This window comes from Ictalurus furcatus, chromosome 29 (genome assembly GCF_023375685.1).
Source record: "Ictalurus furcatus strain D&B chromosome 29, Billie_1.0, whole genome shotgun sequence".
Classification (NCBI taxonomy): Eukaryota; Metazoa; Chordata; class Actinopteri; order Siluriformes; family Ictaluridae; genus Ictalurus; species Ictalurus furcatus.
The window spans coordinates 7,193,629-7,218,647 of record NC_071283.1 but is presented as its reverse complement, the minus strand read 5'-3'; the positions used below and the strand labels follow the sequence as shown (position 1 = coordinate 7,218,647).

Genomic DNA, 25,019 nt, shown 5'->3' with positions numbered 1-25,019 from the left:
TTTTGGAAATGTGACCTCTACCCTCCTAATGAACAAAATGGCGCTGTAGCCTCAAGAGGAAAATATAGATAGTTTGCGAATATTTATTTTCCAGCCTTTAGCACCACACCGCCCATTTTTTCTGCACAACCTAATTATGTCATTTACATTTACATTTATTCATTTACCAGATGCTTTTATTCAAAGTGACTTACAAATGATGAAATACAAGTAAAAGTCAACCTACATTACAGAGATCGTGGAAAGCATTACAATCTACTTTAACCCCATCCTCTCTTTTTGTCATGTTAACATTGTGAAAAACTTTTGGCCTCAACAGTTCTGAGCTAGCTAAATTCCATTATCCACTGACTGTCTGCACCTGTTAACCAGCATTAACATTCACTGAATACATGAAGAAACACAGCCCTAACCCATCCTCCTAATGCTAATTAATACAGCTTGCTTTGTCCAAAACACTTGCTAAAGGCAGTTAACGTTAACCCACTCTCTGTATTACATCATGGTGAACAACTGTAATGCTACGCTATCGTTAACTTTCAAAAAGGTAATGGGAATGGCTAACATTACTGCGAGCTGTATGCTAAAGTAATGCTATCTACTCCGGTGAGCGTCTAGGTTAGCATCACTTATCCAGCTAGCTAACCCTAACTCAGAGCCTCAGATAAGATGCAGACCCTGAGAATTATAGAATAACCTCAGTCCATATTTCACAGCCAACATGAACACATGACACTAGTAGTGTAATGCCAACACTGAGGAAGCAGTACATGGTATTCACTATTTAAGCCGTCACTATAGGTAAAGTTAATTATTACTCGCTGAGTTAATGTTTTCCAGTTAATACATTTTCGAAAGCTCCTTGCCTAAATATCACAAACCCAGCCAGTCATTTTTCGCAGCATTAACTCTAAATAGTGATGAACGTCATTTGGTTTCCTCGCCTCAGGACTCCGACTCTGCTATCACAATCAAAAGCTCAAAGCAACGAACATTTATCGGCAGCGCAGTCCGCAATGTGATTTAACACATTGTGTTGGTCACTTGTGTGAATTATTTTTTTCCTTTTTTAACATATTTATTGGATAATTTAACACAAAATGTGATGAAATAGTAATAACACAAAAAGTATCCTTTCTGAGTGTGTTTCTCCAAATAAATCTTAACAGTCTGTCCATGTGAAAACCGCTACCTCCCTCTGAGGCGAATTCAAACTGAGTTGATTTGGCCCAAGGAACTGGGCTGATGCGTCGGGGTGGGGGAGGAGTGCATTGATTCAACTGTCAGTGAAAATGACCCAGTTACTAACCCAGCGGTTGGGTTACAGAAAACTACACAAGACTGAGAAAATAAGCCAATTAAATGACCCAAAAGGCTCAACCCAAAGTTTGGGTAGAAAAAATAACCTAGCATTTTTTAGAGTGTAAGAAACTGCAAGATAGGGTACATCAATTGGTGAATGGGCACTGCATTTCAGGGTTTTTTTTTTTTTTTTTTTTTTTTAAAGACCATGAAGTGGCTTCTCACATCACCGTTCCCAGTGCATAGACAGGGTGAATCAATTAGGAAGTCACATATTGAACTATAAATGTTACGATATCAGCAGGAACATTAACTTTACATAGAGTAACAGGCAGCAGTTTAGGTCTATGTGTTCCTTTATTCTTGTTATTTTACTCTCTGTCCATCATATGAATAATCTTTGCTTTTACCACAATAATGCTTTTTGCTGGTTAGAATGAAAGTGCTTGCATGAGTGTTATTTCCCTGTTGTGGCCTCCCTAAAACATTTTAAAAGCATTTGATCAGTCCGTTCATCATCTTGACAGGCAGGAAACCAGCCCTTGAGGCAACTAGAAACCTCCCATTACTTATTTATGTAGTATTGAAGGGATGTGCCCTTCTCTCCTTGCTCCACCTATCACCACACATCCAGTCACAGAGGCCCTGATGCTTGTTCACCTACTTCTAGAGAGCAATGCCATTCTATCCAGTTGCATAAAAAAGTGGGAAAAACCAAAGCAGAGATACAGAGAGTGGAGACAGTGGAAGAACACAACATGAGCATGAACTCTTTCCCAACCAAGTTCCAGTCCAAAGTAGAGATGGCCAAGAGCATGACGGAGGAGGAGAAACTCTACAGGTATAATGGTGTACTCTATCCTGTTATCATAAGCCCTGAAGAAAATCTCCGAGCTTTGGAGACTGTAGAGGCACGGAGCAATGATATAATGCTGGTGGCTTATCCAAAATGTGGTAAGTGGGGGAAAAAAGAGTCTAAGGAGAAATAAATATTTTTTATAGCAAATACCATTTGGAATTATGTTTGCGCCATAATTTGCATGAAATTTTTTAATTATTTTCTAAATAAGAGATTAGCCTGATTCATCATAATGTATGAAGCTGAAGTATGACTATGACCATTTTGTCTGTGTAAAGATGATGTTTATATTAATATTATAATTTGTAATATGTAATATGTGACCCCTTATTTTGTAACTACTTATAGGATAGGAGCAACTATGCAAAAAACAGCTTCTTGTTGATTATTTGGGTAAAAGGTCCAAAAGAGGTCATGAACTTAAGGAATGTGAATCATAGATTGCTTTTTCTCTTGTGTTTAGAATGCAGAGATGTCAGATAAGCTCCAGAGGGAAATATAAAATGAAACATGGCCTTTCTCCACATGGTAGACTGGAGCAGTGCCCCCTCGATATGGGGCCCCTCAGTTATACAGAGCCATGTAACCTTCCCCCTCCTGTGCATGATGGGGACCTCAGCAGACCTTAGATGTCAAGTCTAAAGTGATCTTAGCCATACCAGATTCCTATTAAATAGTCAGAAGAGCTATCCTTAACATTAACACTTATAAATATTACATGTGTGTGGTTGCCTGGGAAAACCCTTTACTTAACGAAATCCTTCTATATTTAGATCTGAAAACTATTGTCTTATTTTCAGATATCTCAACCAAGGGTAAAGTGATCGCATTTATGGTTTAAAAAAAAAAAAAAAGAAGACATTACTGACAATGTTTAAAGAACCATAGGTACACTATGGGAAATGAGTTCTCACTTTACTTATTAGCAACACCCACTTCAGTCTTCGATTCACCTCTGTTCCTGCTAACACTGGTGGGGAAATAATTGCTGGTTATTTCAGCCTGTTCTGTTTTTTTGGCTAGATTTATTGTTATTAATTTCTTTTTATCTGGGCATTTTAAACCATATAAATCATTGTTACCTGCTGTCATCTGTACAGAGTGGGTAAGCACATTTGATAATTCTTCTATTTGAAATGATTAGACATACTGTGGTACTTGAAAGTTTGAAGAAATTATATAATGTTCTATATTTCTGCACAAATGTGATGTAAAACCATCAGATTTTCACACAAGTCCCAAAAATATTTTGAGCCCCCAGAAAACTGCTAGGATTTGAAAATAGTGTGGGGGGGATTTTTATTGACAAAAATGATCCAGTATTACATATCTGTGTGTGGGAAAAGTATGCGAACCTCTAGGTCACTAGTGTAACTGCTTGTTGTCTGCGTTGTGTGTTTTCTTCTGACCAAATAAATAGGCGGGCAGCAATTGGGTTGAATCTTCGTTTACTGACAAAGAGATAACACAAGCTGCGTTTACATGGACAACAATAATCCACTCTTAATCCGATTAAGACCATACTCTAATTAAGAAATACCATGTAAACAGCAATTTTTACTTACCTTAATCTAATTAAGGTCATATTCGAAGTAAGCAATAATCTAATTAAGACAGGTGGAGTACTCCTGTTTTAGTCGCATTATGGACATGTAGTAGTGACATGTAAACACCTTAATCACATTATGAACATCGTGTGGGAGTTTTCACCGCATTTTGTGACAGGACACGATGACACACGGCAGTTTTACGTTTTACGGCGAACAAGAGAGTTCGGCTGTGTCTCAAATCGCATACTTTCCTACTACAGGCCTATAGTGGGGAAAAATACATGTATCTCGGCTACTATATAGACGGTAACTACGCGATTTGGGACACACCCACCGCTTCAAGCAGTTGTCTATTAGCACATATAGCATGACAAATAATTAACTGCACTTAAAGCATTCTTAAAAAAATAAATAAAAACACCCAAAACTGTATACGGTACCATAACGAAGACGAACTATATGTTGATACGTGAAATTCTGGAGGGACGTCGGACGGCGTGGCGCGGTAACGTAATGACGCGGGCTGTTAATCTAATTATGTTCTAAAACATGTAAAACGGGAACATGACAGGAGTATTCTAAAAGTGACTCATGTAAACACCTTAATCACATTATTATCTTACTCAGATTAAGGTCAATAATTAGATTACTGCTGTCCATGTAAACGTAGTCACAGTCTCAAACAGTGCACGGTCGCCCTCAACAATCCTCTCCCATGAAAACACATTGTGGAAAGGGCAGAAAGGAGGTAAAATAATATAGACTTATATAAGACTTAACATAAATGACAAAAAAAAAACATACCTGACAAAGAGATAACACAGTCTCAAACAGTGTACCTTTGCCCTCAACATTCCTGTAAAATAAATTAGAAGTCCACGGATAATGTATAAAACTAATCATAACCTTAATTAAAGTAAAAACATGAAAATAATAAATCATACATGGGATATAATGCAGTAAATATGATTTAGAAAAAGAATATTAGTTTAAAAGTGATTTTTAAGACAAAGATGAAATCAGATTTATCAGAGCTAAACAAAATCCTACCTCTCCCATGAAATCACATTACAGAAAGGGAAGAGGAGGTGCAAAGACAAGAAGTTAACATTTACCTGCTGCAGTCAGAAAATTAAAGGGGAAGATGCACACATCCAGACAGTCACTTCAGGTATACATTTCCTTTTGTGTAATTCTATATAATAAATTTATGGAATATCTTCCATACCAGTTACACTAGGTCAGTTTTCAATCAGTTGGGATTACAATCAGGCACCACTGTATGTCCATGTGGAATATAAGTATCCAAGTATTAGCTCAATATGTGTTTAGCTAGCAAGACATCTTTAGGCAGGCTGGCTGTTTTGGTGTTTGCTAAACTGCCTGCATACCCAAAGGATTTGCTCCATAAGAACTTACTGAGCCGTGCTAACTATATACAGTGCCCTCCACTAACATTGGCACCGTTGGGAAATATGAGCAAGGAAGGCTCACAGCGTTCTTGGCTCATATATACCAAGGGTGCCAATATAAGTGGAGGGCACTGTAACAAGACAGTGGTGATAAGAAGTGATGGTGAAAATGAAGAAGATGATGATCTCAAACTGTCCCAGGGTTTAACTGGATGGACGCAATTCTGCGCAAAATCGTAACAGCTGGCACCGGAGAGAAAGTAGAATCCAAGATGCCACCTCTACTGGAATTCTTTGGACCAGAAACACTGCAGGTAAGAAGATTTTTCCCTGTTAATCTGACAAATGAAATGAAAAATCCTAGAAACATCACTGTTCATTAAATAAATGTAAGTGGGAACTTTCTGGATGTAGTAAATACCAGACATGATAGATGATAGATGAACACTCTCGTATCCTACCATTGATGGGTCAAAAAAATCAACTAAACACATTTCTGTTATATACTATCTCACATGAGTATATGAAAATGCTGCAACATAGCTGTCATTTTTTCAACATAAAATCTATCTCTTGGAGATATATTTGCACTTGAACTCAATATCAAATGGAATGCTCATTTCCATTTTTCACATTATGCCTGTGTTGCAGTTACTTCACCAGGTCCCATCTCCACGATTACTGGGGACGCACATGCATCCTGATAACATACCACATTCTTTCTACCAAAAGAAAACTAAGGTATATGCTTTGTACATCAACTTCAGGTAAAAGACAAATGTAAAATTCAGTTTTGGTCTTTAGCATATTCAGTGATGTCTCAAATACATCTTTTAATGAGTCATTCAAATGATGTAAATGATGGCAGAAGGTTCACTCGTGACATCTGATCTTTTATTCCATGGACATTCAAAAGAATGTAGGAAAAATGCAAAATATAAAACATAGGCAGAGTGTATATATACAGTATCTCACAAAAGTGAGTACACCCCTCACATTTTTGTAAATATTTCATTATATCTTTTCATGTTACAACACTGAAGAAATGACACTTTGCTACAATGTAAAGTAGTGAGTGTACAGCTTGTGTAACACTGTAAATTTGCTGTCCCCTCAAAATAACTCAACACACAGCCATTAATGTCTAAACCACTGGCAACAAAAGTGAGTACACCCCTAAGTGAAAATGTCCAAATTGGGCCCAAAGTGTCAATATTTTGTGTGGCCACCATTATTTTCCAGTACTGACTTAACCCTCTTGGGCATGGAGTTCACCAGAGCTTCACAGGTTGCCACTGGAGTCCTCTTCCACTCCTCCATGACGACATCATGGACCTGGTGGATGTTAGTGACCTTAGGCTCCTCCACCTTCCGTTTGATAATGCCCCACAGATGCTCAATAGGGTTTAGGTCTGGAGACATGCTTGGCCAGTCCATCACCTTCACCCTCAGCTTCTTTAGCAAGGCAGTGGTCGTCTTGGAGGTGTTTTCTGGGTCGTTATCATGCTGGAACACATGCTGGGATCATGCTCTGCTTCAGTATGTCACAGTACATGTTGGCATTCATGGTTCTCTCAATGAACTGTAGCTTGCCAGTGCCAGCAGCACTCATGCAGCCCCAGACCATGACATTCCCACCACCATGCTTGACTGTAGGCAAGACACACTTGTCTTTGTACTCCTCACCTGGTTGCTGCCACATACGCTTGACACCATCTGAACCAAATAAATTTATCTTGGTCTCATCAGAACACAGGACATGGTTCCAGTAATCCACGTCCTTAGTCTGCTTGTCTTCAGCAAACTGTTTGCAGGCTTTCTTATGCATCATCTTTAGAAGAGGCTTCCTTCTGGGACGACAGCCCTGCAGGCCAATTTGATGCAGTGTGCGGTGTATGGTCTGAGCACTGACAGGCTGACCCCCCACCCCTTCAACCTCTGCAGCAATGCTGGCAGCACTCATACGTCTATTTCCCAAACACAACCTCTGGATATGACACTGAGCACGTGCACTCAACTTCTTTGGTCGACCATGGCGAGGTCTGTTAAACCGCTGTATGGTCTTGGCCACCGTGCTGCAGCTCAGCGTCAGGGTCTTGGCAATCTTCTTATAGCTTAGGCCATCTTTATGTAGAGCAACAATTCTTTTTTTCAGATCCTCAGAGAGTTCTTTGCCATGAGGTGCCATGTTGAACTTCCAGTGACCAGTATGAGGGAGTGTGAGAGCGATGACACCAAATTTAACACACCTGCTCCCCATTCACACCTGAGACCTTGTAACACTAACAAGTCTCATGACACCGGGGAGGGAAAATGGCTAATTGGGCCCAATTTGGACATTTTCACTTAGGGGTATACTCACTTTTGTTGCCAGCAGTTTAGACATTAATCTCTGTGTGTTGAGTTATTTTGAGGGGACAGCAAATTTACACTGTTATACAAGCTGTACACTCACTACTTTACATTGTAGCAAGTTATTTCTTCAGTGTTGTCACATGAAAAGATATAATGAAATATTTACAAAAATATGAGGGGTGTACTCACTTTTGTGAGATACTGTATATATATAGTGATGCTAACAGTGTGTATTTTTAAGTGTACCCCACCAAAGGAAAAAAAAAAAGATGAAGGAAAAAATGTGTCCTCTTTTTGGAAAACCAGAATATGGTTACTCAATCTTTTGTGAGGTAATGTCACCTGCATCAGGGACAATGATCTTTTATTTATTTATTTATTTATTCATTTTATTAAAACAAATCCAAACATTGAACATGTTTTTAAGCTCTAAAATAAGCTCTAAATAAAAGTATTTTAGATCATATTGCTTTTCTCTTGACTTTACTTACATATGTGACCTTGAAGCAATCCAAAAATAATCCAATTACATTACTTTCATATTGTGATACTTTGCTGATGACATTTTTTTTATGAAGTAATTTGTAACTGTAACGGAATACATTTTTAAAGTAACCCTATATATATATATATATATATATATATATATATATATATATATATATATATATATATATATATATATATATATATACACAAACACAAGTTTGCAATGGTAGTAATGATTATTAAATGAAAGTGATGAGTTTAATACCAGGTACTATATAGAGGATAAGATTATGAGTTTTGGAATTCAACTGATTTTACTAATCTGTGGCCCAGTTTTTGGGCTTGTTTTGACAACCAGAGTTGGGTATAACACATTACTTTGTGTTACTTTGTTACTGTATTCTAATTAATTTTTCTGATTACACAGTAATGTAACGCATTACATTTTAAATTATGTAATTTGATTACAGTTACTGATGTCAATATAATTATGTTACTTGCATTACAAATTTGTTGTTAAGAAAACAATATTAAGTAAAATGTGTTTTTAAAATAAACCACGTTTTGTGCGGCTGCCAGGTGCGTAACCTGGCCTGGGCAATGGGAGCTGTAGCCCTGAAGATTTTTCTTTAGCCCCAGATAATTCTCCACTCAGAGTGGTTTGCCACTACGTAACTGAACGTCAGTAAAACAAGACTACCTGTAATTTTATCTTAAGTGAACGGAGTGAGACAGTCAGACAGGGTTTACAGGAAAATACGTGGAAACACTTGTGTGTTGACAGATCTAAATTCTTCCAAATGCTAGCTCACAGTCAATGTGAAGAAAAATGGATATATGCCGATTTTTTTTTTTTTACCAGTAAAGAGGTTGAAACTGAAACAGTAACATCCTCTGATGCTGAGCAAGAAAACAAGGTGTGTAAATGTCTATATGAGTTACAGTTTACGTGAACATGATCTGAGAAGAGCATAAGGAAAAATAATGTACTTTGCATGTAGCAGCTAAACCCATACAATGATATGCTTAGTTGTGCCTTCCCTTGGCTAGCGACACCAAACTAACCTAGTTAGAAAAGTTTTATATTTTATTGGTCTGGTAGTCCTACAAACAGTGACAACACCTGAGGCATGTTTTATGATAAATCCAAATTTTTCTGATCATGTCATACATTGACGCGCGCTAAAATTATTGAAAGGACTGAGTTTCACTTTGTAGTGTATTTTTGTAGGTTTGATAGGTTTTGAAAGTAACTTGAAAGTAAAGTAATTAGTAATCTGATTACTTTTTACATGCAGTAATCAAAGTAATGTAATCAAATTGCAATTTTAAAGTAATAATTAGTAATCTGTAGTGGATTACTTTTTTTGAGTAACTTTCTGAACGCTGTTGACAACTTAGTATGGTTTTGTCACACAGATCTGGTAACAGTGTTAAATAGTCTTTCTTGCATTAAATTGTGACAGGCATCTTGTATCTAGGTGGACTGTGGAATATTATGTCGTCATCAATGGGTGTATTTCAATTGCTTTGTTCTAGATGCTGGTTGTTTTCCGCAACCCAAAGGACACATTGGTCTCATTTTATCACTTTTCAAACAAGAATCCAGTTTTGCCAACTGCTGAGACCTGGGATCAGTTCTTCGTGGATTTTATAAGCGGTGAAGGTACAAACAATTTTTAAAATATATTTTATATATATTTTGCCATCTCAGCACACAGACACAGTACACAGGTTTTATACTATAGGTTTGAAATGAAATTAAAAAGGTGGCAAGGGTTGTAAATTATACCTTTGTTTTCTTTTACCCAACTTTCTCAGAATTTTATTTGCAAATTCCCAGCCATTAGCTAATTATCTGCTATCGCATAACAGCTACCAACCGAGGAGGATAAAGGCCAGCATGTGATTCCTCCAAGACGCATAAAGCTAGCCAATCATGCTACAGTATGTCAAAAGGCAGCTGAACAAATATATAGGAAAGTGCCAACTAACCTGTTCCGCATACATGAGCTGACAAATGCCCACAATTTTCTAGTGTTGCTTTGATTAACAGGGGAGAGAGTACTGCCATCTTTTTGACTGAGAGCAGGGCTCTCTTGAACTTCTGGCTACAAATGGCTGTAGCACTGCTGCATTTTCCCCATGATAGGGTGAATTATATTCTGTTGCACCACCCAGGAGCCCACTGAAAATTTAATAACAAGTAACATGTTTATTTGTTTTTGTTTTTTTCCAGATAAAAATAGTCTAATAACAGCATTTTGTAACCTTATATTCACATTTATTCAAGGGCACATCCATAGCTTTTTAAGCAGGAATGTGACATGTCTATGTGGTAGCCTGGGAAAACCCTTTGGATGGTGAAATTTGAACATTTTCTACTATACATAGTTCTAAAAACCACAAGTTTTACTGAACTGAAATATGTTTCCCTTTTACATGTATAAATTAAAGTTCTAGGTCTGGGTCTGGGTCATTTGCCCAAAAATTTTGGGAACTCCTGCTCTAGAGTCTTTCCATGTCAGATAAATGCCACTCAAAGCATTTAAACACAAGCTTCATTACTATTCACTCCAATGATCAATAGTCACTCTTATATCATCCATCCATCTTCTATACCACTTATCCTTTTCAGGGTCTCGGGCACCCTGGACCAGGTGCCAGTCCATCACAGGGCACAATCACACACCCATTCGTACACTACGGACAATTTGGACATGTTCAGCCTACCATGCATGTCTTTGGACTGGGGGAGTACCCGGAGGAAACCCCCACAGAACAGGGAGAACATGCAAACTCCGCACACACGGGGCCACGGCGGGAATCGAACCCCCAACCCTGGAGGTGTGAGGCGTACGTGCTCACCACCAAGCCACTCTTATATCAATACTGCAATAATTACTAATTCATTCAGTGAGTTATATACTGTTGCCTAAATTTCCCTAAATTTTAACAAACCATTCAAACTATACCATCTGTGTCATGAGTCTATAAATAATCTTCTCTGTTTTGATAAGTGATATGATGGTGTAGCACCATCACAGACATATTGACAGTCTGTATGATTACAAGCTGAATTAATTAGGCTTTTGTTCAGTTCACTATCTATCAAAAAACATTTCACCAATTCAGTGTGTGCGGAAAATGGCTTCTTACATGATCTTTGCAGAAAGCCTAGGCTAGATTAAAAAAAATAATAAATAAATAAAATAAATAAATACATGTAAAGAAAAAAAAGTCAGAAAATGTTATTTTGGTGCAATATATTTATGGTAGAGAGGTCAGAGTATATTATAGGCAGAAAAACCTTTTTATGGTCAATGCCCTATTTGGTTGTTTGCCAGAATGTTTCAGTGACAGTGACTGGCTTTTCCCTGGGATACTTTTACTCACATGTTACTACCACATTCTCATAATTTTGTCTTGTCAAATTTCTCCTCAGTTCCATGGGGCTCCTACTTTGACCATGCTCTTGCATGTACGACTCAAACATCATGATCATCACATTTGAGGAACTCAAGCACGTATGTACTTTTTCTCACCTACTCATACATAATATGATGAGTTAGATCCTATGAACATCTCTCTCTCTTTGTCTATTAGGACCTCAGTGGAAGTGTTCAGAAGGTGGCAGAGTTTTTTGGCTTTAAATTAACTGATGCTCAGATAGAGATGATTGCAGGAGAGAGTACCTTTGATGCCATGAAAAAAGGCTCCAAAGATTCTCATGGCCAGATGGGAAATGTCTTTTTCAGGAAAGGTGGGTAAAGAATGCTACAGACCCAGTTATCAATGCACAGAATATGGCCAAAAGTAGTTGGACATCTGACCATCACATGTTGGAAGCACACAATTGTATAGAATGTCTTTGTATGCTTTTGCATCACCGTTTCCTTTCACTGAAACTAAGGGGCCCAAACATGTTCCAGCATGACAATGCCCCTGTGCACAAGGCGAGGTCCATGAAGACATGGTTTGCCAAGGTTAAAGTGGAAGAATTTGAGTGGCCTGCACAGAGCCCTGACCTCAACCAACTTTTGGATGAATTGGAACATTGATGTGCCCCAGGCTTTTTAGCATGACGTCATTGCCTGACCACACTAATTCTCTTATGGCTGTATGGGCACAAATCCTCACAGCCAGGCTTCAAAATCTAGTGGAAGCCTTCCTAAAAGAATGGAGGTTATTATAAGAGCAAAGGGGTTCTAAATCTGGAAATGGATGTTTAAAAAACACACTGGCTTTTTGAACACATGTGTAGAGGCATTTTCTTATATTTTTAAATTTATTTATATAAAGTCACTGCTTTCGGGTCTAGCAAGTGATGGGAAATTTCCCAACATTTGAACATGAGTCTAGGATATTATTAAATGTTTAAAGTTTGCATTACACTTAAGTGAACTACTATGAATCATTGTGATAAAGTCTGCCTTGTAAGATGATGCTGGATGCAGGGCCATTGTATTGGTTTAGGTTCTAAGCTAATGATTGGAAGCTTGTGAATTCAGGACCACCATAGAACCATTGCTCTAGACATGACAAAATCCCTTAGCCATTGATTGCTCAGATCGAGTCAAAGTTGAAAATAATTTTACATAAGCAGAAGGCTAGGATCACAATATACTGTAGTGCAAGCACTTTCTTCATATGGAGCTTTAATCATGCTAGCTTCTTAGCTGAATCAACAATTAGTATTCATGTTGCTTTCAGATAACTGCAAGGACATATAGAATATTTATAAATCTACTAAAAATTGTAATACTTTACATCCTAGTTCACTTAAATTACATTTTATTTCTATAAAATAGTCATTAATATATAAAACAGCTTTAATGAAATCTGAATGTAGATTTAGATCCATAATGAGCAAGCCAGAAGTGACGGTGATTCTCTTTGGGCGTGTCATTCAGATTATGCATATCACCTGCATGTAGTTCACACTTCCGAGGTTGTCATATTTTTGAGAAGACACATGGAGGTGTAAACACTTATATAGCGCTTTCTAACCTTAGCGGTGCCAAAGCGCTTTACACTGGTTCTCATTCACCCATTTACCCACTCACACACACACACACACACTCACACTCACACACTAATGGTAGCAGAGCTGCCATGCAAGGTGTTAGTCAGGAGCAACTTGGGATTCAGTGTCTTGCCCAAGGACACTTTGGCATGTGGAGTCATGTGGGCCTGGAATCGAACTGCCAAGTCTATGATTAGTGGACAACCCGCTCTACCACCTGAACCACAGCCACCAAGCCATCCGCCATCCACAAGCACTTGCCTTTAAACCAAAAAACAGGGATAGAAAATGTGGACTGAAGAAGGAAATAGCATTTTCCTTTTCTTTCTCAAATGTAATATGATGTAACATAAAGGCAGGAGATTTTTTAAAAATGAAAAATAAAAAAGACAGTTGTGGTGAATGTGTTTATTAAAAATTACTCGTAGTTACAAACAAATCCAAATCACCATGTGATATTCAGAGTCCACAAATAAGCAAAAGGTCAGGTGATGTACTTTCAGGAGATATGACATCCTCCATCAGGCAATAAGGCAGAGTGATTTCCTCTCTATAGCTAAGGGGTGGAATGATGTCCGAGGCAGAGCAAGAGCACAGAGTGACAGCCACCGCAAAGCAACATCCTCCGCGGAGCCAGGGAGGGAGCGATGTTCTCCGTGAAGCAAGAGGGGGAGTGATGTCCTCCACGAAGCAAGAGGGGTAGTGATGTACAGCATGAATCAGGGGGAGGAGTGACATCCTCAGTGGAGAAGGGAGGCAGAGCAACATCCTCAGTGGAGCAAGGAGGCAGAGTAATGTCCTCAGCAGAGTAGGAAGGCAGAGTGACGTCCGGAGTGGGAGCCAGGCATAGTGACATCCGAGGCAGAGCAGGGAAATGGAATGTTGACCATTGTGAGGCTGAGAACCATAATGGTGTCCTCTCTGGGGCAGAAGGGCAGTGGAATGCCCCCAATGGAACAAAGAGGCAGAGCGATGGCTGAAGTGGGGCAGAGAGGGTGGAAGATGGCTCCATCCAGGTTGGGAGCCCCCTCTTCAAAAAGTTCCCTGAGGAGGCACATGGCATCGGGCCCAACCATGAGTTGGTCCAGAAGGGCCTCAAGTCGTTCATGCTGCCTCTGATTCTCCCGGATTTGCTCACCCTGGGCCCATATGCACGGAGCATATCTGCTGCATCCATTTTAGGTTGAGGTTTTATCAGGAATTTGTAGAGGAGGTGGAAAATTATTCAACCCTATAGCAAATCAGGTTTATTGTAAAAATTTACACACTTTCAGCTGTTTGAAATGAACAAATCAAACAAAAGCAATTGAAATAGTTGAACACAATGAATGCTTCAGTTGGTTTCCCCAAATTCAACTGAAAATACAACTTAATGATTTATCCACTTTAAAAATTATTCAACCACCTGAATAGAATCCCTCACAACAGCACAAACCAGGTATTATCTCAAGCACACCTGATGCATCTAATCAAGGTCTTCATTATTTGCACCAGGTGTGCTTGAGCTGGAACACATGAAATACCTGAACTGGCTAGGGGTGAAAAATGAATTAAATATCTGGATGGGGCAGAAAAAGGAAGCTATCAATGGCTGCAACCAGATTTCTGAGAAGGCAGGTTGTGATAAACCCTCGAGTGACTGCAAATGACCTGCAGCAAGACTTGATGGCAACAGGCACTGAGGTTTCAGTGAGCACGGTATGGCATGTACGAAACACAGAAGGTTTCCATGCCAGAACTCCAAGATGTACACCACTACTGAAAAGCACAAGAAAAATTGCCTCAAAATCATATAAATAAGTCACAGAAGTGTTGGGATTCTGTTTTGTGAAGCAATGAAACAAAACTGGAACTTTTCAGCATGATGGATCAGCGGTATGTCTGGAGGAAAAAGAATGAAGAAAGAACACTCTGTCCACAGTCAAGCATGGTGGTGGCTCGGTGATGCTCTGTGGCTGCTTTGCATCCTCTGGCACTGGAAACCTGCAGCGTGTGGGAGGCAAGAGGAGAAAACGTCATGCCATCTGTGAGGAAGCTGAAGCTTCGGCGTCATTGGACCTTCCAACAGGACAATGATCCCTAGTGGTGACAATGATCCCTAGTAGTGATACAGTTAGCATTGCAGGCATATGGAGACATGATTCTTAGCATTGGGACTAGCTGATGATCTTTCTTTCTGGTTTTGTGGTGAAAAGCACTGACTTGAAGTTGACACAAAGGTTCGATGCTTTGCGTAATGGAACCTCCTCTGATGGGGCCTCCCTCAAGGGCTTGGAGGTGGAGAGGCTGGCCTTGGAAACTTGCATTGAGACAATGATGAATTCCACTTTATACCTCCACAAAATATTCTTCAAATGTGAGACCATCTGTCCAGGAGCTTAAGTTGGGCTGAAATTGGATCATGCAACAGGACAATGATCCCATGCACACCAGCAAATCAACATCTGAAAAAAAATATCAAGGTGTTGGAATGGCCAAGTCAAAGTCCATACCTCAACCCCATTAAGATGCTGTGGCGGGATCTTAAGAGAGCTGTGCATAAACAAATACCTTCAAGAATCAATGAATTGAAGCAATGTTGTAAAGAAGAATGGGCTCAAATTTCTCCAAAACAATGTGACAGATTGATGAACTCCTACAGAAACATTTGCTTCAAGTTATTGATGATAAAAGTGGTTCTACATGTTACTGAATTATAGGGTGTACTTATTGTTTCCTACCTGATTGCTGAATGTTGGTTTTCTTTTTGGAAAAAATTACTACATATTGAAATCTGTTGTGTTTTTTTCTTTAACACCTGAGGTTATTTGTTTGTTTATAGAAGTTGGTGAGGACAACACAATTGTTATTTAGGCTCTGATAAATAAAAATCATAGAATTTAAACAAGGTGTACTTTCTTTTTCCCATGACTGTATATTTGATAGCTCTGTATTCTCAATTTTGTCATATTTGTACAAGTGTCTAACTATAGCAAATATAGTAATTTCACATAAGGCTCTTTATAACATTATACAGTCAAATAACTCCCTGAACTGCTACAAAGTCAATGCCATTAAGCAAACACTGGAAAAGGAGGCAGGTTTAGAATTCGAATACCAGCACCACCCTTGAGGTCTCGTTATACTAAATCAGAACTGTTCCTGAGACCTAATGGGTGGTCTAATTTAAAATACAGTTACTGGTTATGTGAATCTAAGTCCACAAACACTGATTCTGTATAAACAGCTCCACAGAGCTGCCTTTAAAGGTAAAATTTATTAAACTTATTATCTTATTTTTGTTTTTCAACTCTTTGGGATGCTGTACCGTGCCTAACCCAGAACTCTAAACCCAGCTTCCCTGCAAGATGGGATATATGAAATACAATTTTGTTGTATTGTACACATATATGTATGTATAACGACAATAAAGGTACTTACCAAATGTAATGTTATCTTTGTAGGTGAAGTTGGAGACTGGAGAAACCACTTCAGTCAGGCCCAGAGTGAGCAAATGAATGCTGCATTTGAGAAGCACCTTGGAGGGACAAAACTGGGAGCCAGACTAAATTATGATATGTATTGCAAATGAAGAAGAGAAACCAGGCACTGTACTGCAGCAGGGAATGATACCTCAGGGAACATGAGTATTTGACCTACAGGAGAAAATCTTTTTTTCCTTTTACAGATTGAGTATATCTACAGTGAGGGAAAAAAGTATTTGATCCTCTGCTGATTTTGTACGTTTGCCCACTGACAAAGAAATGATCAGTCTATAATTTTAATGGTAGTTGTATTTGAACAGTGAGAGACAGAATAACAACAAAAAAATCCAGAAAAACGCATGTCAAAAATTTTATAAATTAATTTGCATTTTAATGAGGGAAAAAAGTATTTGACCCCCTCTCAATCAGAAAGATTTCTGGCTCCCAGGTGTCTTTTATACAGGTAACGAGCTGAGATTAGGAGCACACTCTTAAAGGGAGTGCTCCTAATATCAGTTTGTTACCTGTATAAAAGACACCTGTCCACAGAAGCAATCAATCAGTCATATTCCAAACTCTCCACCATGGCCAAGACCAAAGAGCTCTCCAAGGATGTCAGGGACAAGACTGTAGACCTACACAAGTCTGGAATGGGCTACAAGACCATTGCCAAGCAGCTTGGTGAGAAGGGGACAACAGTTGGTGCGATTATTCGCAAATGGAAGAAGCACAAAAGAACTGTCAATCTCCCTCGGCCTGGGGCTCCATGCAAGATCTCACCTCGTGGAGTTGCATTGATCATGAGAACAGTGAGGAATCAGCCCAGAACTACACGGGAGGATCTTGTCAGTGATCTCAAGGCAGCTGGGACCATAGTCACCAAGAAAACAATTGGTAACACACTACGCCATGAAGGACTGAAATCCTGCAGCGCGCGCAAGGTCCGCTGCTCAAGAAAACACATATACATCCCCGTCTGAAGTTTGCCAATGAACATCTGAATGATTCTGAGGACAACTGGGTGAAAGCATTGAGGTCAGATGAGACCAAAATGGAGCTCTTTGGCATCAACTCAACTCGCCGTGTTTGGAGGAGGAGGAATGCTGCCTATGACCCCTGGAACACCATCCCCACCGTCAAACATGGAGGTGGAAACATTATGCTTTGGGGTTTTTTTTCTGCTAAGGGGACAGGACAACTTCACCGCATCAAAGGGACGATGGACAGGGCCATGTACCGTCAAATCTTGGGTGAAAACCTCCTTCCCTCAGACAGGGCATTGAAAATGGGTCGTGGATGGATATTCCAGCATGACAATGACCCAAAACACATGGCCAAGGCAACAAAGGAGTGGCTCAAGAAGAAGCACATTAAGGTCCTGGAGTGGCCTAGCCAGTCTCCAGACCTTAATCCCATAGAAAATCTGTGGAGAGAGCTGAAGGTTCGAGTTGCCAAACGTCAGCCTCGAAACCTTAATGATTTGGAGAAGATCTGCAAAGAGGAGTGGGACAAAATCCCTCCTGAGATGTGTGCAAACCTGGTGGCCAACTACAAGAAACGTCTGACCTCTGTGATTGCCAACAAGGGTTTTTAAACCAAGTACTAAGTCATGTTTTGCAGAGGGGTCAAATACTTATTTCCCTCATTAAAATGCAAATCAATTTATAACATTTTTGATGTGCGTTTTTCTGGATTTTTTTGTTGTTATTCTGTCTCTCACTGTTCAAATAAATCTACCATTAAAGTTATAGACTGATCATTTCTTTGTCAGTGGGTAAACATACAAAATCAGCAGGGGATCAAATACTTTTTTCCCTCACTGTATATGATTGAAACCAGTTCGGCAAAGATAAGACAGGTTAATAACACATGGTTACACTATACACTATATAGCTAAATGTATGTGGACACTTGACCCTCACACCCATATGTGGTTCTTCCCCAAACTGTTGCCACAAAGTTGGAAGCACACAATTGTCTAGAATATCTTTGTATGCTGTATCATTAAGATTACCTTTCACTGGCACTAAGAGACGCAAACGATTTCCCACGACAATCCACAGATCTCAGCTTCATTAAACAACTTTGGGATGAATTGGAATGACGGCTGTATACCCGGCCTCCTCGCTCAACATCAGTGCCCAATCTCTTCCCCTCTCGTGGCTGAATGGATATAAATCGTCACAGCCACATTCCAAAATCTAGTGGAAAGTTTGATCAGAATGCAGGCTGTTAAAGCACCAAAGGGGTGACCAACTAATTATTAATGCCCATGGATTTGGATGTTCAATGCTAAGTTGTTGGTTTTTTTTGGCTATATCATGTATGCCACCATGGTTCTGTGACTAAGTAGAAGACCTCCAGGGAAGTTAACTTTGAAACTAGGGGAAATTAACACTTTTTAGCAAAATGTCTTCCAAAAATTTTCATACTTAGTTTACATTATACATTTTAACAGATAGACTTTAAGAATGTTTTTGACAAAAGAAGAACCAAATCATTCTCATGACTGGACTGGGAAGCTGCCGTAAGGTTGCAATGGACATGCAATTACATGCAAAACACCAGATGTGTTAACACGAGATCATCATGAGTGAGAGGGACAGCGGTGTGTGTGTTTACAAAGAAATGGCAATCATGTATAGGATGTTTTGTAAATAAAGTTACATTTTGCTAAAAAGTGATAATTTCCACTATGTATGGAGACTTCTGGGACACCTTGTATTTCGTTATGATATGGACTGTCAAGGTTTTCCTTTATAACTATTGATGTGTTGGTACTGTACCTTGCTAGACAATAACAGGCAGCACTCATAAATAGTACGACTACAGTATATTATTCATGTTATCCATTCAGGGTGTCAATCAATGTAATGATGAGTATCAGGGTTATTTATTGAGGATACGAATCAAGTCCTGATACCATACTCTATTGAGGATGAGAATGATTCAATGTTCTCATTCTGTTCTCTGTTGAAGATGAGAATTGCTCAGAATTATGATTCTTTATTGAGGATAAAAAACACTCAAAATGGTAAGTGATAATACAACATTCAGTCTATAAAATCTGGTGAAGCTAGATGGTGAGCTTCACAAATGTCCAAAAGTGGCATCCAGGAAGTAGCCATAGTGTGTGTCAAATTTAATGGAGGAAGAAACCTCTTGATCTACATTCAAGTATGTTTTGCAATCCTTTCCTTTAACCAATGGGATGTCTTTAAAAAGCAGAGCCCCTTTATAGTTCTCCCCAAAGCAGACAAACATCTGGTCAGTGACCTGCCAGCTGGAGGTCACTTCGATATAGCTGGCCTGGGCAAGTTGCCATTTGCAAGAGCAGATAGCAGACATTTACCTTTGGCAGACATGCTGGGTTTAGACAAACCATGAAATGTTTGAACTCCGGGCCCCATGTATACTGACCAATAATGCAAGCAACAACGCAGCAAAGGAGCATCATGCTTTCTTCCTATATGGCTTGGCAGCCATGCCTGCTGTTTGTTTCATTCCAGTGTTAGAGAAAGGATGATGAATAGTTAGCAGTATTTACATAGCCTGTGAGCTTCACATGGTGCTATTCACATTATATATAAGTTTTGGAAAGGCTCTGTAACTGCTCCAGACCCAGACAATTTGGGCATTCATCACTGTTGTCATCCAGCTCCATCAGGGCAAAGCAAACAGCTCAACCCAAAGTGCAAGAGGATGGGAAATATTTTTGAGTTCATGAATTTTAAAATGATTAAATTTTACTCTGTATCCACAGCACCAGCAGAGCTACACATCACCTCAAACAAAAAGCCATGTGTTTATTCCAAATACATAGTTAACTGTAGGAAGAATAAGTCAAACACCAGAATTACAGTCACCCTAGGTATGCATCAATGCATACCTTATCAATGCAGATTTAACAATAACAAAACTGGCAAGAAACAAAAAAATTATTTCAATTCACTTCATTAACTCCTTGGGAAGATGGGAAAAGGGACAAAGATGAGATAACATGGTTCTTTTATAGGCTACCCACTCACAGACATGTGGTGATGACTTTGATATTTGGAGATGAGCACACAGGAACACTGCAGTAGTTCTGGAAGAAATGGCAGTGTATAATGTAAGAATGTAGAACTAAAGATTTCAAAACATTTTACTTCTCATTTTGTATGGTATAATATATACAGCTGCAATAAAAGATCTAGTACATGTAAAATAATCTACATTTTGTTTGAAAAACTTAATTTTGAACATTGAATTTCAGCACTGTTTTTAACCATTTTTTATGCCCTTTGTGACTTCCCCGAGTCATTTCCATTTGAAGAGATCCCTATTCTATCGGCTCAAGTACAATTTGTTATATGATGCTCAGCTTTGAAGCCTAAACTGTAGGCTTTACCAGCAGAAATTGACCAAAAAGTATATAGATGACATCTGATAACAGTCAGCTAGTTTAGTAAGCATAGGGTGAAGTGCTTGAATTTGGCTTTTTGAGATTTAAGTACCAGAAAATAGCCATTTTTTAAATCTACTGGTGCTTAGAAAGTGCTTGAATTATAAAAAGTCAGTAAATACGAAATCGCTAAATAACTTTAAAGTGTTTGTTTTTAGTAGAACACAAATACAATCCTTTCACTCAAAATATGACACCCTGCTGCGGCCCCTCCACCTCCACGCACTGTTCACTCACTCATTTTGACAGAGAGTGGTCCGGTCCACTTTTCAGACCCCTTTAAGCAATTTTTTTTTTTCAAAAAGCACCCAGCGACATATCTAGTGATTTTTTTGGGCCAAACTAGCTACTTTCTGTAGAGTTACCAGTACTGCACCGTGAGCACAAGGCCCTGCTTTCTAGCTGCAGGTTTAACCCCCCCCCCCTAAAATCGGGATTGCCGTTTTTCAACCTCTTTACCTGACTTGTTAACATAACTCAAACCTAACCATAGTTGATTGGATGATTGAAGAATGCCTATCGGTCTGAAGACGCCCACTGATGGGGAAACGCCCATTTATGTTCCGCAGAGAGCTATACAGGGCACCAGTGTTCCTGTCACTCACCTGGAATATACTGACATTATGATGAAGATTAAGCAGTGTAAGGGAAATGCAAACTGAGACCAGCATGGCTGGAAAGGGCAACATATAAAAACATTTTTTATTATTATTCTTTTTTTTTTCATTTAAAAAGCAAAAATAAAGAATATGTTTGAATGACATCTCTTGTATAGTCCTTGAAAACCAAAAATAAAAGTCCTTGAAATTCCTGGAATATCATTATGAAGCATCTGTATGAACCCTGAAGCAAGCTAATTAGCATGCTAGCTGGTTAGCAAGCTGATATAGCCTAACTTTATACATGAAGTTATACAACTGTGACGAGGAGGAGGGAGGGGCCAGGCTGTGAGGACACACAACTGTAACTTAAACGATTGACAAGGAGGAGGCGAGAACCGGTTGAACGTCAACATAATATTTAATAATAAACTTAACATAAAACACAACAGAAACATCAACATAAAGTGCACGTGTGTCTCTCTCTGGTGCTTCTCAGTGTCAGGCATCCTCACAGCCTGACCCCTCCCTCCTCCTCATCACAACAACTTATCAAGAAAATTACTTAGTAATTACTACACTATTCTTGCTGCCAAGGCCATCCAGCACTTGCTCTGCAAGTAGTCACTTGTGTGAAATAGTTTGTGAGAGACAGTTGAAAAGTGCACAGTATTGGAACAGGGTTGGCTTTAAATATGTTAATCTCTGAATAAAGGTAAAAATCTGAGATTCTACCACGGCATAGTCAGAAGCATTAGTCATCCCCCACCATCAAAAGCAACTCACTATCAACCTGAAATCAAGCATACACATAAACACTGTTCACATTCTTGACTTTTTTTTATCTGTACTCTTTGAATAACAAGATTTTTTTTTTTGTACCAGTTACAATGGTTTTTTTTGCTTGTTTCTTTCCAGTTTTAGAAATATGAACTCAAAACGTATTATATAAAATCAGTCACAACTGTTAAATAGGGATTCAGGAAATATGTAAAAATTTAATTACTATTATTACCATGTGCATACATGTAGGTGTATTTAACAGGTGTATTTAAAAAAAAGAAAAGAAAAAGAAAGAAAAAAAAGAATATCATGGGAAAGCTAGGTTTTTTCCATAATTCGATCCAAAAAGTGGAATGTTCATATATTCTAGCTTACAGCTCACGGGAATCAAAAACCCAGTATCTCAAAATATTAGAATAATATTTTGTGATACTGGATTTCTCTTTAACCATGTTATGGAGAAAGGTAGCTAGCTTAACCACAGATTTTTATTAATGGGCATTATCACACAGTGCTTTTGACTGCTTTTCACTTAGAGCTGTTTTAGTAGAAATACATAAACAGTTGTTGAATCTTTTTTAAACAGATTTTTTTTAAAACAGGCTATTATTTTGTATGTCACCGCAAATCAATACAGTGTTAATCTGACTAAGCACCTTATCCTAGGATGAAGCATTTCTATTCTGATAGACAACTGAATGGTTTGCTGAGAATAAAAGTCCAGTATGACTCCAACTATATAAACTACTCCATGACTCTATATCTATATATCTGTATCTCTCTCTCTCTCTCTCTCTCGCTCTCTCTCTCTCTCTCTCTCTCTCTCTCTCTCTATATATATATATATATATATATATATATATATATATATATATATATATATACAATTATATACTATAATTTATATATATAATTTATATACAATATATAAATTAAGATATTGAATATAATAATAAAATGAATGAATGAAAGCAGAGACATGGCAAAAATTGTGACGTGATTTTTTTTCTTTGAAAATACCATACCAGCAACTGGAAGTTGTAAGTTGAAAATGTTCCCAAACAGGGGAAGTCTTTCTTTTTTTTGGCTGATGCCATTGTTATATACCGTAAGTAAATAGTGAATGTTAAGCTTTTGGTACCCCTGTCTGCCCTATATGATGACCCTGAACCTGAGCCTGGCCCATAGGCACGATATAACCCGGCCCATAGTAGAACACAGGCCAAGGTGGAGATGACTATTGGAATCCTGAAAACACACGTTATTTCACATTCCGCCTAATGATGTCCTTCACACATTGTGTAAATTTTTAAACCATTTTTGTTTGTACCTACCCCAAAATTTTTTCAACAAATTTAATTGCTTCTATTTTCCAATTTTAAACAATCTATTAACCTAATTTTAACCACTCAGACCAGCTAGTTACTAAGGACTGAATGAATGAAGGATTGCTGTAAATGCATGTTAATAAATGTGTTTTTTTATTTGTCTTGCAAGTGCCATATCTGACCACTCACACATACAAGTAAACATTTCCAGCTCGCATGACATTTTTATTGAGTCCCACATGCTCCCAGTCCCAATGCGCACCTTTATTCTCAATCAAGCACCATGTGAACCTTTCTGGCAAGCTTTATTACAAACAAAATGGCTGTGTTCAATGGACAATGATGTCGCGCTTGCTGCTAAATAATCCAGTTCAGAGAACTGAATATAACCAGGTTTTGTCAACACTTTCAACAGAGTTTCCAATTTATTTTATATGTTGTTATTTATATGTACAGTTTATTTGCTTAAGAATTTAATTGTTTAAGAATAAATTAATTAATTAAGCTAATTTACTTGTTTAGAGAGTTACTTCTTTGGATAGTAGATTGTTTGTGTTCATCCATCCATTTTCTGTACTGCTTATCCTACGCAGGGTCACGGGGAGCCTGGAGCCTATCCCAGGAACTCAGGGCATGGGCCGGTGCAATAGACCCTTTTCAAAATGACTTCAGAAAACTTCTGCCTTTCTGCAAAGCAATGTATACGTACATCCATTTTACCGTACGCTGTCCATAGTACCATGAGTGGCGCAACTAACACTGAACTTTTGACAACAAGACAGTTTTCTTACTGCTAAAATTAAACATTCTCGAGGAAGAGCAATCTTATATAAAATTCACCAGTGTATACAGTATCTCACAAAAGTGTGTACACCCCTCACATTTTTGTAAATATTTCATTATATCTTTTCATGTGACAACACTGAAGAAATGACACTTTGCTACAATGTACAGTAGTGAGTGTACAGTTTGTGTAACAGTGTAAATTTGCTGTCCCCTCAAAATAACTCAATACACAGCCATTAATGTCTAAACCGCTGGCAACAAAAGTGAGTACACCCCTAAGTGAAACTGTCCAAATTGGGCCCAATTAGACATTTTCCCTGCCCGGTGTCATGTGACTTGTTAGTGTTACAAGGTCTCAGGTATGCATGGGGAGCAGGTGTGTTAAATTTGGTGTCATCGCTCTCACTCTCCCTCATACTGGTCACTGGAAGTTCAACATGGCACCTCATGGCAAAGAACTCTCTGAGGATCTGAAAAAAAGAATTGTTGCTCTACATAAAGATGGCCTAGGCTATAAGAAGATTGCCAAGACCCTGACACTGAGCTGCAGCACGGTGGCCAAGACCATACGGCCGTTTAACAGGACAGGTTCCACTCAGAACAGGCCTCGCCTTCTCTCGAC

The 25,019-nt window shown here is 38.7% G+C and overlaps 1 pseudogene; it reads left to right on the top strand.

Moving 5' to 3' along the window:
- Nucleotides 1–1,078: 1,078 nt before the first annotated feature.
- Nucleotides 1,079–16,662, top strand: LOC128604449 (sulfotransferase 6B1-like; annotated as a pseudogene).
- Nucleotides 16,663–25,019: the final 8,357 nt, after the last annotated feature.